Consider the following 13082-nt stretch of genomic DNA (forward strand, 5'->3'; position numbering starts at 1 on the left):
TGAAAGCTTCTTTCCTAACTTCCCATGAGTAGCTCTTGGAAGCTCAAGAGAATAGAAGACTAATACTGCCTTTATCTGAGCAAACTGAAAAGATGACCTGATCAACGCCTTCAGAAAATCAATCAAGAAATCATATATGCCTGTGGAATAACGCACTGTGAAAATCAAGTAATCTGGTCAGTTTTCTTATTTCCTTTAAATATGTTTATTTGTCTCTTTTGCGTGAATGAGGTCGAAAACAAAGGAGCTTTGGGCTGAGAGCAGAGATCAATTAGTTTACTTTTGTTTATAATACAGTAGCTTTAGCAGAGTAAAGGTAAACAAAGACATAGCAAATTGTTAAAGATAAAAACCAGTGTCTGTAATTGATTATTAATTTTGAGGATGATTGAAAGTTTTCATTTTACTGTGTTGCGAATACTGAGGTAGAAAGGCTGACTTGATTTGACAGTTTGTCTCTGGGTAGTAACACTATCACTGCAGAAACTAATGAGGCGAAAGACCAAAAAGTCCCTGAACCTATTGGGATGGATATTCAAGAAAGAAGCTTCAGAGATAGAGGAGACACTGACAGTAGTCTTCTAAAAAGCCTTAGATTCTGGGCATATAACACCTAGAAAGTAAATTTGAGGATTACAAAGTTTGCAGAGGGATATGGACATGTTAACTGAGTGAGGAAAAGATTGGCAAAAAATATGGGACCATGCCAGGTTACGCACTTTGGCTGGAGAATAGATGAGCTGAAATGATTTAAACGGAGACAGGCTGCAGAAAACTGCTGGACAGTGTGTTTTGGCCATCCTCATCCAAGAATCATGAAAAGCTAGCTCTCAAGTTCAGCAGGTAATAGGGATGGCAATAAGAAGTTGGCATTTATTTCCAAGGAAGATTTTGCTAAGCTATACAGAGGTATTAGTCAGACCATCACTGAAATACACTGAAGAAATCTGATCCTATTATCCAAGGAAAATTCACTGGCATCGGAGGTTATCCAGAGAAGGTTTACCAGACTGTTCCAGGGTATGGAGGGATTATGACAAGGAGAATTTACAAGAATGACAGCAACCTTCTTGAAACATACAAAATTCTTAAAGGACTTGACAGCATACAAGAGGAGAGGTTGCTTCCTTTCTGGGAGGGTGCAGATTAGAGAGCATAATAAGGGGTTACACATTTAAGACAGATGATGAATTTCTTCTCTCAGACTGTAGTGGAATTCTTTTTTGCAGAGGGCAATTAAATATATTCAAGGCTAAGATAGAAAGATGTTTAATCAATAAGTGATTCAAAGCTTATCGGGAACAATGGAGTAGAGGATCATCAGCTCAGCTATGATCTCACTGAATAGCCGAGTAACTCGAGGGTGAATGGTATACTTCTACTCCTGTGTCTTATAGTCATATAAGCCTTTCCTGTGCCAAACAACTGACTTTTCCCTTGCACCATTGCAAGTCATGCTCGTTTTTGGTCACTGCTAAAAATTATTTTTGTTGATTGCCTGATATTTACCCTCCATAAATTCCAACACATCCAAAATGTTAACCTGCATTCCACCTCGCAATAAGCCTCAATCACCCATGTCATCTGCTTCCCAACTGTCAAAATATTCAATCTCCTGTTGTCTTGTATCCTGATCACATTCTGATTCTCGCTCTCCAATATCTAGAATAGAATAGCCTTTGTCGTCTCATCTACTCAATGAGTGTATTGAAAAGTTTATACGTCACAAATTATCGCTCTTTTCTTTAAAAAATTACACTATCATTCTCTTCCTCCAAAAACAGTCTTTGTTTTTGGCCTTGCCTCAGTCATGAATCACTATTCCTGCCCTTTATCCTGAAATTAAGCATCCATTTCCGTCAGTTCTCCACAAGTAACAAGTACATAGAACTATGCAAGGACACCTTAAATTTATGAGCTCTGCTTGGTTTTATACAAGATACCATCCTTACAACTTTCAAATAAAATTGGCTACATTAGCAAATTATTCTATATCCAGCTATAGAGAACAATCAAAACTCTGACTTGCAACAATGTGACTATTCTCACTGTAACAAAAATGAAGCAATTGATTACATTTCAGCACAATTTTCTGAGACAAGCAAAATTCAGATACAATTTTAGCCAGTCATGGAGAACTGCCCTAAATACCAAGGAAGATAATCATTCAGGCTTGGAAAGTAGCATTCAAAACAAGCAAGTGTTGCTTACTGCCACACCATCATGATCTGCTGGTATGGTATGCAACACTCTTTTCTCTTGTGCCATTCTCACACACCCACGCTAACTTATCTGCAACCACTTGGTGAAATCCATCATCCTACTCTAGGTGGATGCCTCCTTCGGCTGCCCTCCACTTTGCCCTCTGTAGATTTTCAGCTCTAACCAAATAGTCAAAATATCAATACACTCTAAGAATTGTTTTTGGCTCTTAAAGAATGAAGTGGCGAGAATGCTCTGAACATTCTCATGGTAGAGTTCAGCATTTTAGTACAAAAGTCAAGGCTGAAGTATTGCAACTATCTTCAGTCAAAACTGCTGATGGAAAATCCATCTCAGTCAGCTGAGATTCCTATCATCACGACCTACAGTCCTCATCTAAAATCAATTTATTATACATGGTAAGCAACAGCTGACAAGCCAATGGCCCTCTTTCATGTAGTTTCATCCTGCTGTTTTGCTTAATCACGACTGGATGGGGTTTTTTGACACACTATTATGTAATTCTACTTTATCTGTTTCATATATGCATTCCTGGCGCCAAAGAAGCTAGCCAGAAAGAAGAAATTTCAACAGGCAGTTTGTTTCTCTATTGCTCCAACCTGCTTGATGGGACAAGAAGAACATGAAAACTTTGGATAGGCTCATCTGGCAATATTATTGAAGACTTGTATCCCATAATTAGCAGTTTCCCTCACCAAGCTGTTGCAGTGCACAACAAAACTGTCTTCAGTGTGATGGTATGCTCTGTCCACAAAAAAAACAGTAAATCCAATCCAGCCAATCCAAGGTTCAGATTGAGTGCTGGCAGAACCTTCCAGCCCCGATCTCATCACAGCCTTGAACTAAACAGGAAACAAAAATGATAAATACAAGAAGCAAGATAAAATAAAAGTTGGCTATCCTTGATAGCCAGCAGCATTCAATTGTGATATTAAGGAACAGTAGTAAAACTGATGTCTTTGGGAATCAAGCAAAATCTCTCCACTTGGTGAATCATACCTAACACAAAATAAGATGGTTGTGGTTGTTAGAAACCAATCTCAGCCCCAGGTCATTACTGTAGGGAAGTCCTCAGAGCGGTGCCAAAAGACTAAGCATATTTAGCTGCTTCAAAGATCAAATGTAGGAATTTTTAATTAAGATTGCAAGTTATTCAATCCAATTTATAACTTCACAGATAATGAAGCAATCTATGCCAACATGCAACATGACCTGAACAAAATTCAGTTTCAGACTAATATGTGGTAAGTGACCATCAAGCACACAAGTTCAGGTTTCAACGAAAGAAAACAACTATCCCCACATGACATTCAACAGAACTGCCATTTCTGAAATCCCCATAGCCAACATCCTGGGGGATTACCAGTAGCCTGAAACTTTACTAATCAAGCCACAATAATACTGTAGCTAAAAAAGTCAAAGGGTGGGAATTATGTGGCAAGTAACTCACCACTTAACTCCACAAAGTCTGTCCACCCTCTACAAAGTAAACATCAGGAGTGTGATGGAATACTGCTTAACTGCCTGAATGAATGCAGCTCCAAAAACATTTAAGAAGTTTGACATCAACTAGGACAAAGCAGCCTATCAACCATCTTAAACATTCATTCACTCCATCACAGACACAGTGTTGCCACTTTGTCAATCTGTAAGATTCCAACACTCCTTTGACTGCGCCTTCCAAACCCTTGACCTCAACCACATACGAAAGCAATGCCAACAAACACAACAGTGGCAATCCTAAGTCTCACGTTATTCTGACTTAGAAATATGTCGTATTTCTCCACTCTTACTGGATTCCTGGAACACCTTCTATAACACCGTGGTTGTAACTACACAAAAAAAAGCAGCACTTCAGCAGTGGTTCACTACCACTTTCTTAAAGGCCATTAGGGATGGCAAATAATGCTGATCCTGCCAGTGATGCCAATATCCCATGAATGAATTGAAAAGAAAATTAAAATGAGTATATGCCAAATGGGTAAAAATGGGACTAAATCAATAATATTTAAAAGCACGCATGACTTTCTTTGTTCTTCTAAAGAACAGTCAACTTAAGTTGGCTAAAAATAATTCAATTGCAAAGTAAGAAAAAATTTGAAGATGTTTTGAACTTCAGAAATGTCACTTTGTAACTAATTAAATTTGATTTCATGGAGTAGTCCACACTCCAACTTAGATTTGATTTGAAAAACCACTACATGCCCACGTTTGAGTTTTCTGGAGAATAATAAAGATTTGTATCACGTGATGTAATCTCTTTCACAAATCATATCCTTCAACAGAGAATAATTAAGGAATGTTGAATACTGGATTCAGGAAATTTGTAACGCAAAATGCAGACCTGCCAATTAAGATTTCCCACAGACGGTTAAATGCTAACACTTGATCGAAGCATCAGCCTGTATAGCCACCTTGCACTCTTCTATGAATATCTGTTTGACCCAGTAGTGAAACAGTGAAAAATCCAAGTAGGGGAGTTGGGAAGTTATGTTGAGGACACTGCGGAGGCCTCTTCTCGCAGTACTTTATACAGTTCTGGTCTCCTGTTATAAGAAGGATATTATTGAGCTCGAGGGGGTTCAGAAGAGATTTACCAGGGTGTTGCTGGGTATAGAAGGTTTGAATTATGAAGAAAGGCTGGATAGGCTGGGACATTTTTCACTGGAGCGTGGAAGATGGAGAGGTGACTTTGTCGAGATTTATCAAATCAAGAGGGGTAAAAGGGTTAATGGTAAGTGCCTTTTCCCTAGGAGTGCAATTTCAAGACTAGGGGGCTTATTTTTAAGGTAAGAGAGATTTTAAAAAGACATAGGGAGCAATTTTTCTTTTTAACACCTAGGGCTTTACACAGGTAGAATGAACTTCCTGAGCAAGTGGTGGATATGGGCAAAGTTACAATGTTTAAAAGCCATTTGGAAAGAGACACAAAATAGGAAATGTTTGGATGGATATAAGCCAGGAGAGGGGGGTGGGACTAGTTTAGTTTGGGATTATGTCACACATGAACTGGTTAGACCGAAGGGTTTGTTTCCGTGCTCAGTGACTATGATCAAAAAGATTTCCTGTAAAGCAAAATAGGACAATATAACTTGGGTGGTAATCAAGTGCTTGCAGCAAGGTTAAACTATCAATAAATGATCAGTACATTCTAATGCCATCATTCTGATCCAGTATCAAAGGAAATCCAATCAGTTTACTTTCTTCCTTTTTCTCTGGGAGCTCAAATAAAGTCATGTTTTTCCTGCAATGATTCTTTTCATAGATTGCTTAATCCAGCTCAATATATGATATCTGAAATCTGAAAATGGTACTGTTTAATAGTCTCAAAATTTCCAAACCTTTTGATCAAGCACAATATTGTTCAGACACCTTAGACTTAGCCCACTGCACCCATAATCTGAAGACTTGGGTTTCACAAGCATTTTTGTTAACAGTGTATGAAGCAGGTATGGGAACGCAGGAATGCAAATGCAGGCCATTTGGTCCTTGGAGCTATCGTCGCCACTTAACATAATCATGGCTGAATTGTGGTCTCAACTCCACCTTCCTATCTGCCCCCTCACTTCATATGACTATCATAATATACTTTGGGGCTATGGTCTGGTCCATAGCAGGTGTACGTGCACCCATGGTGCTGTTAAAGGAGTTCCAAGATTTTGACCCAGCAACAGTGAAGAAACAAGAATATTTCTAAGGCAGAATGGTGAATTGCAGGTGATGGCATTCCCATATATTTCCTGCCCTTAGACTTTTACATAGTCATAAGTTTGCTATCTATATGAACATTCAAACAAGAACAGGCCACTGTTCTACAAGACTGCTCTGCCATTCAATACTATTAGGCTGATCTGATCTGATATGATGTTAAAACTCAACTCGTCATTCCTCTTTATCCACAATGATCTTTAATTCTCTTGGTAAATTAAGAATCTACCTACCTTTACCCGCATTCATTGCTTTTAAGAGAATTCCAGGAACCCTCAACTAGAGAGAGAAAAAAAAAAGAACCATGTTGAATTTCTGCAGCCCTTGTAGATAGTACACACTTATTCTACTGCTTAGATGGAGCAAGTGCTGGTAGATGAGGTGCCAGTCAAGTAGACTGCTTTGCCCTGGATGGTGTCAAGCTCTGGGGCGACTGGAATGACATTTATCCAAGCAGAAAGACAGAGTATTCCATCACACTTGTTACTCGAATCTCATAGGGTTTGGGGAGTCAGTTGATGAGTTATTTGCTGCACAACTCTGAGCCTCTGAAACTCTCTTAGAAGTCAGTCATACAGCAAATAAACAGACCCTTTAGTCCAACCAGTCCATGCCAAACATAATCCCAAACTAAACTAGTCCAACCTGTCTTCTCCTGGCCTATATGCCTCCAAACCTTTCCTATTCATGTATCTATCCAAATGTCTTTTAAATGTTCTAATTGTATCTGCATCCACCAGATCCTCAAAGTTCATTCCTTATGTGCACCATGCTGTGTGTAAAAAATTTGACTGTCTTTTAAAATTTCTCTCCTTAAAAATGTGTCCCCTAGTCATGAAATGCCCCATCTTAGGGAAAAAAAGAACCACTATCAACTGTTTCTATATCTCTCATTACTTTATAAATTTCTATCAGGTAACCTCTCAACCACCTACACTCTAGTGAAAAAGTACCAGATTATCCAGCCTTTCCTTATAACTCAAACCTTGCAACATTCTGGCAAGTCTCTTCTGAACTCTCTTCAGCTTGATAATATCCTTCCAATAACTGGGCAACCAGAACTGTAGCCATAATATTTATACACCTAGTCCAGTTCCATTCCCATTGAACAGTAACCTGAGGATGCTAATACTGGGGGATTCAGTAATAGTAAACTATTGAACATCTTGGGGCAACAGTTAGATTCTCTCTTCTTGGAGGATATCATTGTCTGCCACTTGTGGCATGAATGTTACTTTCTCGTTGTCAGCCTAAGCCTGGATATTGTCCAGCTCATGTTGCACTTGGATATGGACTGCTTCAGTACTGGAGATATCATGAATAGTACTGAATGGAAATCAACAAACATTCCCATTTCTGACTTTATAACAAAAGGAAGGTCATTGATGAAGCAGCTAAATATGAATGGGTGTAAAACACCACCCTACATCTCCAGGAGCAATGTCTCTGGACTAACAGCATGTCTCTAAGCATAAAGGAAGTAGGTTATAAGGCCAATTCAAAGGAGTGGAGAGTTTTCACCCAATTCCCACTTGGCTTGTGTTTTGCTAGGGCTCCTTGATACCACATTCAATCAAATGCAGTCTTGATATCATCACTCTTACCTCACCTTTGAACCTGAGCTCTTCTGTTCACGTTTGAACCAAGACTTTAATAAGGTCAAGAGCTGAGTGACCTGAGCAGAAGCCAAACTTTCAGTGAGCAGATAACTGAAAAGCAAGGGCTGCTTGACAGCACTGTTGACAACCCTTCCATTACTTTACTGAAAATGGAGAGTCAACTTATGGGGCAACAAATAATAGGGTTGAATTTGCCATGCTATGTGCACAGAGGTGACAGCTGGGCAATTTTCCGCATTGTTGGGTAAATGCCATGTCAATTGTACAGCCTTGGCTGAGGATGTGGCAAGTTCTGGAGTACATCTTCAGTACTACTACCAGAATACGGTCAAGGCTTGTAGCCTTTATCCACCAGATATTGGTTGTTATTATATGGAGAGGATCACATTGGCTGAAGACTAGTCTCATAATGGAGGACAAGGAGAGGGATCATTCACTCAGCATTTCTGACTTAGTGTTGTAAATGCTTCAACCTGATCTTTTGCACTTATGCTGGGATTGCCCCACCACTGAGTGTAGGGTTACTTGTGGATCCACTTTCTCCTTCAATGTATTGCTTAGTTGTCCATCACTATTCAAAACTGGATGCTGGAGTCAGAGTCATAGAGATGTACAGCATGGGAACAGATCCTTCGGTCCAACCTGCCTCTGCCGACCAGATATCCCAACCCAATCTAGTCCCACCTGCCAGCACCCAGCCCATATCCCTCCAAACCCTTCCTATTCATATATCCATCCAAATGCCTCTGAAATGTTGCAATTGTACCAGCCTCCACCACATCCTCTGGCAGCTCATTCCATACACTTACCACTCTCTGCGGGAAAAAGTTGCCCCTTAGGTCTCTTTTATATCTTTCCCCTCTCATCCTAAACCTATGCCCTCTAGTTCTGGACTCCCTGACCCCAGGGACAATACTTTGTCTATTTATCCTATCCATGCCCCTCATAATTTTGTAAACTCCATAAGGTCACCCCTCAGCCTCCAACGCTCAGGGGAAAAACAGCCCCAGCCTGTTCAGCTTCTCCCTGTAGCTCAGATCCTCCAACCCTGGCAACATCCTTGTAAATCTTTTCTGAACCCTTTCAAGTTTCACATCTTTCCAATAGGAAGGAGACCAGAATTGCACGCAAGATTCCAACAGTGGCCTAACCAATATCCTGTACAGCCGCAACATGATCTCTCAACTCCTGTACTCAATACTCTGACCCATAAAGGAAAGCATACCAAACACCTTCTTCACTATCCTATCTACCTGCGACTCCACTTTCAAGGAGCTATGAACCTGCACTCCAAGGTCTCTTTGTTCAGCAACACTCCCTAAGACCTTACCATTAAGTTCTGTTAACATTTGCTTTCCCAAAATGCAGCATCTCACATTTATCTGAATTAAACTCCATCTGCCACTTCTCAGCCCATTGGTCTATCTGGTCCAGATCCTGTTGTAATCTGAGGTAACCTTCTTTGCTGTCCACTACACCTCCAATTTCGGTGTCATCTGCAAACTTACTAACTGTACCTCTTATGCCCACATCCAAGTCATTTATGTATATGACAAAAAAGTAGAGGACCCAGCACCAATCCTTGTGGCACTCCACTGGTCACAGGCTTCCAGTCTGAAAAATAACCCTCCACCACCACCCTCTGTCTTCTACCTTTGAGCCAGTTCTGTATCCAAATGGCTCGTTCTCCCTGTATTCCATGAGATCTAACCTTGCTAATCAGTCTCTCATAGGGAACCTTGTCGAACGCCTTACTGAAGTCCATACAGATCACATCTACTGCTCTGCTCTCATCAATCTTCTTTGTTACTTCTTCAAAAAACTCAATCAAATTTGTGAGACATGATTTCCCATGCACGAAGTCATGTTGACTATCCCGAATCAGTTCTTGCCTTTCCAAATACATTTACATCCTGTCCCTCAGGATTCCCTCCAACAACTTGCCCACTACCGAGGTCAGGCTCACTGGTCTATAGTTCCCTGGCTTGTCTTTACCACCCTTCTTAAACAGTGACACGTTTGCCAACCCCCAGTCTTCCGGCACCTCACCTGTGACTATCAATGATACAAATATCTCAGCAAGAGGCCCAGCAATCACTTCTCTAGCTTCCCACAGAGTTCTCGGGTACACCTGATCAGGTCCTGGGGATTTATCCACCTTTAACCGTTTCAAGACATCCATCACTTCCTCCTCTGTAACCTGGACATTTTGCAAGATGTCACCATCTATTTCCCTACAGTCTATATCTTCCATATCCTTTTCCACAGTAAATACTGATGCAAAATATTTATTTAGTATCTCCCCCATTTTCTGTGGCTCCACACAAAGGTCGCCTTGCTGATCTTTGAGGGGCCCTATTTCTCTCCCTAGTTACCCTTTTGTCCTTAATATATTTGTAAAAACCCTTGGGATTCTCCTTAATTCTATGTGCCAAAGCTACCTCATGTCCTTGTTTTGCTCTGCTGATTTCCCTCTTAAGTATACTCCTACTTTCTTCATACTCTAAGGATTCACTCAAACTATCCTGTCTATACCTGACATAAGCTTCCTTCTTTTTCTTAACCAAACCCTCAATATCTTTAGTCATCCAGCATTCCCTATAACTACTAGCCTTCCCTTTCACCCTGACAGGAATATACTTTCTCTGGATTCTTGTTATCTCATTTCTGAAGGCTTCCCATTTTCCAGCCGTCCCTTTACTTGTGAACATCTGCCTCCAATCAGCATAATACCGTCAAAATTGGCCTTTCTCCAATTTAGAACTTCAACTTTTAGATCTGGTCTATCCTTATCCAGCACTATTTTAAAACGAATAGCATTATGGTCGGTGGCCCCAAAGTGCTCCCCCACTGACACCTCAGTCACCTGCCCTGCCTTATTTCCCAAGAGTAGGTCTAGTTCTGCACCTTCTCTAGTAGGTACAGAAACATACTGAATCAGAAAATTGTCTAATACGCACTTAAGAAATTCCTCTCCATCTAAACCTTTAACACTATGGCAGTCCCAGTCTATGTTTGGAAAGTTAAAATCCCCTGCCATAACTACCCTATTATTCTTACAGATAGCTGAGATCTCCTTGCAAGTTTGTTTCTCAATTTCCCTTTGACTATTGGGGGGTCTGTAATACAATCCCAATAAGGTGATCATCCCTTTCTTATTTCTCAGTTCCATCCAAATAACTTCCCTGGATGTATTTCCGGGAATATCTTCCCTCAGCACAGCTGTAACGCTATCCCTTATCAAAAATGCCACTCCCCCTTCTCTCTTGCCTCCCTTTCTATAGCATTTGTATCCTGGAACATTAAGCTGCCAGTCCTGCCCATCCCTGAGCCATGTTTCTGTAATTGCTATGATATCCCAGTCCCATGTTCCTAACCATGCCGAGTTCATCTGCCTTCTCTGTTAGGCCCATTGCATTGAAATAAATGCAGTTTAATTTATTAGTCCTACCTTGTTCCTGCCTGCCCTGACTGTTTGATTCACTTCTGTTCTCAACTGTACCAGTCTCAGATTGATCTCTTTTCTCACTATCTCCTGGGTCCCACCCCCCACCTTACTAGTTTAAATCCCCCCAAGCAGTTCTAGCAAATTTCCCTACCAGTATATTAGTACCCTTCCAATTTAGATGCAATCCGTCCTTCTTGTACAGGTCACTTCTACCCCAAAAGAGATTCCAATGATCCAAAAATGTGAATCCTTCTCCCATACACCAGCTCCTCAGCCTTGCATTCATCTGCTCGATCCTCCTATTCCTGCCCTCACTAACTCGTAGCACTGGGAGTAATCCAGATATTACTATGCTTGAGGACCTCCTTTTTAAATTTCTGCCCAACTCTCTGTAATCTCCCTTCAGAATCTCAACCTTTTCCCGTCCTATATTGTTGGTTCCAATGTGGACAATGACCTCTTGCTGGCCCCTCTCCCCCTGGAGAACATTCTGCACCCTCTCGGAGATATCCTTGATCCTGGTGCCAGGGAAACAACGTACCATTCTGCTTTTTCTCTACTGGCCACAGAAACGTCTGTCTGTACCTCTGACGACAGAATCCCCTAACACAATTGAACTCTTGGAAGCCAACGTAGCCCTTGTTGCATTAGAGCCAGTCTCAATACCAGAAACTTGGCTGTTCGTGCTACGTTCCCCTGAGAATCCATCACTCCCTACATTTTCCAAAACAGCATACCTGTTTGAAATGGGTATATCACAAAAGACTCCTACCCTAGGTGCCAACTTCTCTCACCCTTCCTGGAGTTAACCCATCTATGTGACTGAATCTGAGACTTTTCTCCCCTTCCTATAACTGCCATCCATCACATACTGTTGCTGTTGCAAATTCCTCATCACTTCTATCTGTCTCTCCAACTGATCCACTCAATCTGATAAAGATTCGCATCCAACAGCATTTATGGCAGATATAATCTTTAGTAACTCTTTAAACTCCCACATCTAACAAGAATTACATATCACTGCAAAGGCCATTTTTGCTCCTTCACAATCTACAGACCCAGAAAGTAACACCGTCTTATTCCTCTACAAACACTGCCCAAATTAAATTAATAGCTATGGCTTATATTTTAAGTTTAATCAAGATACTTATCTCCAAAAACATATCAAGAAAGAATCCACTATTCTCACTACTGCAGCCTTTCTCTTAAAAGAAGACGTAAAACAACAATTAACTTATCAAATTCTGCGTTGTGAACTTCACCCAGCAGTTCCTCCAAGATTAGTTGTGAATTTCACTGTTTGTTAATTTTCCCAGATGCACTCCGATGTCCAGCGATACACGAATTCAACCAGCAAAGGCGGTAACTGTGCAGGTTTTCTCTCTCTCCTGCACTGTCCTCACCATGTGCTTCCTTTGTCTGCTCTTCTCCCTTTTAAAACTGCTGCTGTTTTGACTTTTTTTTTCCCCAAAGTTCCAAACAGTAATTGCTGCACCTGGAATTCGAGGAAATCACCTCCAACACCTAAAATACCTCAAAGAAAAAGGAGCAGCTCTTATAGCCAGAAATTTTTCCTGTCCTCTATCTTGGATTACTGACTCCTGCAAAGCTTAAATTTGACTCATTGGACTGCTTACATGCCAAACAGCATCAACTGAACCAAGCAACCCCAGAACCAGTGTTGTAGCTTTACCAAGTTGACATCTTATTTTGAAGTTTTGCTTGTTACTATTCCTGGTATTCCACATTACACTCTTCATTGCACAATGGTTGATCCAATTACCTGAAGTTAATGTTGGACTGTGCTATGTGCTGGGCCATTAGGTTGGAGACTGAATTCAAGTAGGAGACAGTGAGGACTGCAGATGTTAGAGAAGTCAGAGTTGATAAAATGTGGTGCTGGAAAAAGCACAGCAGGTCCTAAAGAAGGGTTATGTCCGAAACGTCGATTCTCTTTCTCCTCAGATGCTGTCTATTCTGCTGGGCTTTTTCCAGTGCCACACAGTGTCGACTGTATTCAAGTGCAGCTCTGATGGCCCACAGTACCTCATAGATGCCCAGTCTTAGTTTTTAGTTTAGTTCAA

The 13082-nt window shown here is 40.9% G+C and overlaps 1 protein-coding gene across 9 annotated transcripts in view; it reads right to left on the minus strand.

The window, feature by feature from the left end:
• The window catches only part of LOC140465766 (signal transducer and activator of transcription 5B-like), a 133380-nt gene that overhangs the window by 89876 nt on the left and 30422 nt on the right, over window positions 1-13082 (minus strand). For 3 of the 9 annotated variants that reach the window (XM_072561504.1, XM_072561508.1, XM_072561502.1), the window contains 2 exons: window positions 6165-6210; window positions 2919-3065 (listed from right to left, as the gene is read on the minus strand). The exons of 3 other annotated variants lie outside the window; for them this stretch is intronic. The gene's annotated coding sequence lies outside the window, so the exon portion shown is untranslated. The remainder of the gene's footprint in view (window positions 1-2918; window positions 3066-6164; window positions 6211-13082) is intronic. 3 more of the 9 variants (XM_072561511.1, XM_072561505.1, XM_072561507.1) reach the window with 2 other exon arrangements.

Source organism: Chiloscyllium punctatum, chromosome 42 (assembly GCF_047496795.1).
Source record: "Chiloscyllium punctatum isolate Juve2018m chromosome 42, sChiPun1.3, whole genome shotgun sequence".
NCBI lineage: Eukaryota > Metazoa > Chordata > Chondrichthyes > Orectolobiformes > Hemiscylliidae > Chiloscyllium > Chiloscyllium punctatum.